The sequence below is a fragment of the Podarcis filfolensis genome (genome assembly GCF_964270895.1).
Source record: "Podarcis filfolensis genome assembly, chromosome: 3".
NCBI lineage: Eukaryota > Metazoa > Chordata > Lepidosauria > Squamata > Lacertidae > Podarcis > Podarcis filfolensis.
This window is the reverse complement of record NC_139606.1, coordinates 61,634,324-61,641,564: the sequence shown is the minus strand read 5'-3', so window position 1 is coordinate 61,641,564 and position 7,241 is coordinate 61,634,324.

Below are 7,241 nucleotides of genomic sequence, written 5' to 3'. Positions count from 1 at the left end.
AGTATGTGATCTTCCCATCCTGCAATAAAAAACTATTATAATATCCATTTATTTATATTCTATCAACACCAATAACTATTACTGACAAAATGCAGAGATAAAACTATTCAATCAGTCTGGTAGCTCCACAATGCTTCAACTAACTCTGTTTCAAATCTATATTTTGTTTCAGACATCTCAGGGTAGGGCATGCTTCTACAACTTTTGGAGTAGATACGTTAGGGCTTTTGCGAACACTCTTTTCGTTGTATAATTAATGTACAGTTGCTACTTGATTAACTGAGTAATTTGGGAGGGGAAATTCAAAAGTCTTTCTCTCAAGGAAGCCTTCTGTGGTTCAGCAATCACATTTTCCCAGGTCTCAAACAAGAAGAATCTGCCAATGTGAAAAAATGTAGTTTTACTGTTTGGGGTCTACTGTTTGGAGGAATGTGATTATATGGTGTTATGAGCACTTCCTGGCTAGTGGCACCTACTAACATCACTGTGATAAGCAACATATTTGCGACATCATCCCATTTTATTTTAAATTTGGCTTCTTTCGAGGCTGCAAACACTCCACTGCACCATTCCGATGCAGGAGCAGTCAGGCAATGTTTTATAAAGGAAAAACAAAGCCTGAAAAAGTTATTCCTGCTCTTGCAGCCTGCCCTAACTTTTCAATGAATGGACGGATGTTCCCTCCTCTGGAAATAGCTCTAGGATCTGTGCTCTCCATCTCCAGCACTGTAGTGCCTGCTTTGTTGTGTTTTGTTTTGTTTTAATAACTGCAAACTGGCAATCTTTTCACAGCACAGATATCAATTCCTCTCCGCATCCCTCGGCAACAAGGATATCCATTTTCTTTGGGGATAGGGGTGTTTAGCCCAGCTGCTGGGTCAGGTGAATGTAATCTAATTCCCTATAAGGAGAGTCCTATAAATATATGGTTTTTCGAAGTTTCCCGATATGTGAGAGAAAATGAATTCCACCTGCAATCATATAAAATATATATTTAAAAATTGAACATTAAATCATTGGTCTAGCTATAATATTACTTAAAAAAAAAGTTTAGACAGCTGCTCTGGAAGACATCAGAGTCTACTAGGATTGAGATATGAGATCCAACACAAAGATTTACTCTCATTCTTTATACCCCCAAGTTAAAACTCCTTCTCCCATCTAGCCATGCCTCAGGCTTAAAAATTCCATCAAAACACTAAATGCCACATGTAAAACATCACAACAGGAAATACTGCTTTTTATCAGGTACCTTAAGACTTATTATCTAATATTTTTGTACTGCACATTTCTGAAAACGAGAATATTGCAAAATGTTTCATATTTGTTATGTTATCAACTGCTTCAACTGAATGATACACCACAAGCAAAGAAATAGCACCACTGTTCATGCATCCGATAAGAAAGCCAGTGCCTGGGGGATTTCATCTCTCAACAACAGTGCACACCTCTGCATGCCTACTCAGAAGTAAGCCCACTGAGTTCACCTGGGTTTACTTCCAGGTAAATGGGAATAGCATTACAGCTTTGGATACAGACCAGTGGTGTAGCGTGGGTTGTCAGCACCCGGGGCAAGGCAAGTAATTTGCGCCCCCTAACCCGTGGATTTGCGCCCCCTAACCCATGGATTTGCCCTAACCCCAGATGTTGCGCCCGGTGCGGCCCGCCCCCCCTGCACCCCCCACGCTACGCCACTGATACAGACCCACTTGTTTGGAAGTTAATTCAATGGGTCTTAATTCTGAGTAGACACATAAAGAATTTGAGCTGAAAAGCAGATAATTTCTATGATGCCACACCATTACTCATAATTTGCCTGACTTGCAAATTGATTTCCAAAATAATAAAATCTATCAAGATAACCAAATCACAGTATCAAAAATAAGCAGTAATTCCATATTACAATATATATCGATAACAAGAAAACAGCATGTGACCTTCAAATTCCCATAAAAGCCTGCCAAAATAATTAAAAACAGCCTTACAGTTTTGGTTGGGTTTTTTTTGAGGAGGGGATAAGTACCGACTAATGTGGCTTGGTTTCATTACTAATCATAAAATATGAGCGTTTCTCTTTTCTGTGTAATTTCCAGTTAAACATTTCATGACATCAAATGAATGTATGCAGATTTGTAGACATTATCAGCATGGAGACCATACTTTTTTGGCAAGGTCTTCATGTTATACATTACAGATAGCTGGTGAAAAGTCAGACTCAAGCTGGTTGCTGTGTTAGAGTGACTCCAAGTGGATTTCCTAAGTAAGTACAGTACCTTAGAAAAAGAACAGATTTACAAAGTAAACCTCAACCCAACAAAAAAATGATTATATGATTTAACTTATATTCAGAAATCCTCTCTGTATGCTTGTAGACATTCTGATAGGGTGAGGGCAATCTGCATATGGAAACAAGATTTGATCCTGCACACACACACACACAAGATGCTGCTTGGTAATAGTGAACTCATTCGCTGTGGGTCCTTCTCTAGCTAAAATGACACTACTTATGCACAGGGGAGGCAACAGTAGGTTTGGAGAAACCATCCCCAAGTACACAAAAAGAACGTTTAGGAAAGCAACCTCTAAATGCTGCAAGGATCCATCCAGCAGCTCAATGAGGTCTAGGCTTGCCCAGTGACTGCAAAATGCTGAGAGATGGAATTGGGAGAACTGAAGAGATGGGAAATGGAGTGGAATATCCTAAGAAAGGGTATGGCTGGCTGGCAGGAACCCTGCTTGAACAGGAACACTCCACACTGCAATATTTTGTTTTGGGTCCAACTTCTAAAAAGTAGCTGTCTTTTAAATGTTAATTGTCTACCCTTAAACTTATTTTATTGTTCGTTTTGTATTATCTTGCTGGGCTATTTGGGTGGGCCCACACTTGGTACTTGGGGGCTGCACAAGCAATGCCTCTTGATGGATCAGGGCCAAACATGCATCAACAAAGAGCCGTCTTGAAAGCACCAAGCACATTCATATTTGAGAGTGGTGTAACTAATTCCAGACACCTTATTTCCTCTATGCCTTTCACAAAATTGGCAGTGGCTTGAAGCCTGGCAGTCCATTTTGGCAGGGAAATCTTCCACTGAGCAGTTTGCACACAAATTGCTAGTGTACATGACAGTATGATAATCCTCCCTGCTCTCCTTATGGAGAGACACATGGGGATTTGCATTAATTAACTGCCCCTGAATGGTTCTGCCTGTGGAGCTCAGTACACTGGGGAACCGATTGCAACATTTAGGACTCCTCCAGACATCCTATTTGTTATGCATTCATGATTATTTGTGCTCATGATGGTATTGGAGCGGTTATACACGATCCCAATTTCAATACTGTTTGCTCCTGCAAAAGCTTCTGGCCTGCTTTGTCACCAGCTGGTGTATGCCAGCTTCCTACTGAAATCCTGTAACTTTTCATGCCACAAATGTATTTATTTACGTACTTCAGCAATTTGTATACTGCTTGATCACAGTCATCTTTAAGTGGTCTCTAAATGTTCCAGGGAACTGTTCATGTCCCACTTTTCATGCACTGTAGCACAATAGTAATACTACAGCAATACTGGGGAAGCATTGAAGAACAGCTAATAATGGGGTGATGTGTGGCTGGTCCAGTATAAGTCCACCACATGTGTGCCACTTGCTTTTTGCCACCCTAGCTTACTGTGAACAGTACATTTTAAAAAGCCACTGGTCTCAAGCTTGGCAGCCCAGTTCACCCATCCCTAAGGCCAACTTTGATTGGACTAGTGTTCTGTGACCTCCCTAGTACTTGTGCTCTAGGGTTCTGCATGACACTCTTTTGTCCACAATGCAATTTAACATCTATATCAAGCCACTGTGAGAAGTGGTTAGGGATTTAGGAGTATGGTGTTAATACTAGGCTGGTGACATGCGGCTCTATTTGTCCCTAACAGCTGAATCAGGTGTGTTGGTGCAAGCCCTGAATCAGTGTCTGAATGATGGACTGAATGGGGGTCAATAAATGGAGTGTGAATCCTGGGAAGATGGAGGTTCTGTGAGTAGGTGGTTCCCATGTCTGGAAGATCTGCGATTGCCTGATCTGGATGGGGTTAAATTTCTTCTAAAGGAACAGGTGTGTAGCTTGGAGATACTCCTGGATACATCTATTTTATTAGACATCCAAGCAACCGGTATGGCTGGAAGTGCCTTTTTCCCACTTCAGCTGGTGCGTATCAGATAACCTGGCCACTGTACTCCATGCATTGGTAGTCTTGATACTGGATTACTGTAATACACTATATGTGGGGCTGCCACTGGGACTCGTTCAGAAGCTCTAGCAAGTAGCAAATTCAGTAGCTAACTTCAGTGGTTGATGGGGGTACATGGTACATGGTCAACAGCATGTTACACATCTGCTGAAACATCTGCACTGGTTTACTCATATGGCTCCAGGTCAGATTCAAGGTTCTTGTGCTATTGTACAACTTGGGTCCAGAGTACCTTAAGGACCATTTGAGCCCTAATATCCAAGGCTCAGTCACTGAGGTCATCCAGAGGAGTGTTGTTAGCTATCTCCCATGTTACAGAAGCCCAAATGGTGGTCGTTTAGTGTCACTGGTTCCACACTCTTCCAGCAGAGATTTGGTAGGCATCCTTGCTCATCCTTGCCCTTGAAATTTGGGCTCTCAAATTTCAGCAGACACCAAAATTCGGCACCAGCCCCCCCCATCTCTAGCACATCATTCTACATCATAGTTGCGGTGCCCCCCACATCATCCGCGCCCAGTGTGGCCAAACTGGTCTTCCTACCCTAAAACTGCTGCTGTCCTTGCTATTGACTCCCGAAGAATATTTTATGCCAACAGGCCTATGCAGCTGTTTAAACCAGGCATAGGTAAACTCGGCCCTCCAGACGTTTTGGGACTACAACTCCCATCATCCCTGACCACTGGTCCTGTTAGCTAGGGATGATGGGAGTTGTAGTCCCAAAACATCTGGAGGGCCCAGTTTGCCTATGCTTGGTTTAAACTGTGTTGATTAATCATTTTAATGATTATTTTGTATTGTTTTTATGATATTTAATGTTCTATTATATATATTATTATTTTATGCCACCTGGGGGGCGGGGGTCTGATGGCTTCCAAATTTTCAAGGGGGCGGGGGTGGGCCCCTCAAAATTCCATGGCAGCCCATTGCGTGGCGTGCGCGAGAGACATTATCACATTGAGTGGCATGTGCACATGACGTCAGCACGGCATATGGCATGGACTCTCTCAGTCACGGGAGCAAGGCAGTGTTGAGCAGCATAGTTATTCTATCCTGGAGCTGAAGGGACACATTCAATATCCACCCACTTGCACAATGGAAATACACATGTGCAACAGGACTTTCCATTTCTCTTCTCCTTACACATCATCACATGAACTCAAAATCTACTCTGGATTTTGGGGGACTGCAGGGGGGAAGAGAGGAAGGAGCCACATTGTACGAGCCTATACCCACTCATGCTACATTGAATCTTACTTCAAAATTTAAAATTCTTTATATTATATTCACAATTTCATACCAAATCATCCTGCTAGGGTCTCCCACTCCAGATGTTGTTGGACTCCAGTTTCGCTTAGCTCCAGTAAACATGGCCAATGGTCAGGGCTAATGGGAGCTGTGGCGTGGAAACATCTGGAGGCCTCCCCCGCAGTAAGGGATGTAATCTGAAATTGGAGTAAGGTAAAGGTACCCCTGCCCATACGGGCCAGTCGTGTCCGACTCTAGGGTTGTGCGCCCATCTCACTTAAGAGGCCGGGGGCCAGCGCTGTCCAGACACTTCCAGGTCACGTGGCCAGTGTGACGAAGCTGCTCTGGCGAGCCAGCACCAGCGCAGCACACGGAAACGCCGTTTACCTTCCCGCTATAAAGCGGTACCTATTTATCTACTTGCACTTAGGGGTGCTTTCGAACTGCTAGGTGGGCAGGAGCTGGGACCGAAAGACGGGAGCTCACCCCGCCGCGGGGATTCGAACCGCCGACCATGCGATCGGCAAGCCCTAGGCACTGAGGTTTTACCCACAGCGCCACCCGAGTCCCAGAAATTGGAGTAGGCATTTATTATAACTGTTAAAACCACTGGGAAAGTGAAATAGGTGAGGTTAACACTTTTTCACTATGAGGTCAGTATTTCCTGTGCTGCGGTGACTTAGAAAAAAACCAAAGCATTCGCTTCAAACAAATGAAGCACCACAGTGTCCTTGGTATGCTCAGTCATTTATGAATGTGTTTATAAGCATAGTTATTTCTACTTCCCTGATAAAAGCATAAATGTACAAAAGTTACTATTGTTTTTGCATATTGCACCAGTAATACAGAGCAGAATTTCATACAGGAAAACATCTTTCAGACCCGGATGGGGAAAATTTCCCAGCCACAGGGTCACATTCCTTTGTTGCTAACCTTCCAGAGTTTATGAGCCAGTAAGGGGACAGGCTCTGGAATTTTTGGCTGTAGAGACCCTGCTCATTGGAGGTATGAGGAAAAACAAGCTTTGCAAGTACAGCTGTACCTCGGGTTAAGTACTTAATTTGTTCCGGAGGTCCGTTCTTAACCTGAAACTGTTCTTAACCTGAAGCACCACTTTAGCTAATGGGGCCTCCTGCTGCCGCTGCCACTGCGCCGCCAGAGCACGATTTCTGTTCTCATCCTGAAGCAAAGTTCTTAACCTGAGGTAATATTTCTGGGTTAGTGGAGTCTGTAACCTGAAGCGTATGTAACCTGAAGCGTATGTAACCCGAGGTACCAGCTGTACACTGACATAGCAATAAAACCAGGTCACGCAACCCTCTTGTTCTGTTTGAGATAGTACAGTCCCAAGCAACCTCAAGTTCTGCTGGTTCACACAAGAGAGTTGATGTGAGCAATAGGTGAACACTTAAAGCACCTTTTTAATTTCAAGAGTGGTCACAGCACACGGAGCTATGACATCCCTCCCCTCGATGCTGCAATTAGACTTGACATCATTAAATTTCCCATTGCAGCAAATCCAAACCATTTTTTTAAAGCCTAGCTGTTTCATGAGGGAATTCTTTTTAAAGGGTGGAGCTTCGGACAGGGAGGGTAGAGTTAAACACATCTGGCCTGAGAACAAGAAGTTCCCTGCTCCTTGTTTTGGACTCTAATATTTCAAGCATCTCCAAAACAGACACTGGTCTCTTTTGCTGGAATCTTAAAAACATGATAAGAAGCCTGCTGAATCAGAACAAAAGCCCATCTAGGCCAGCA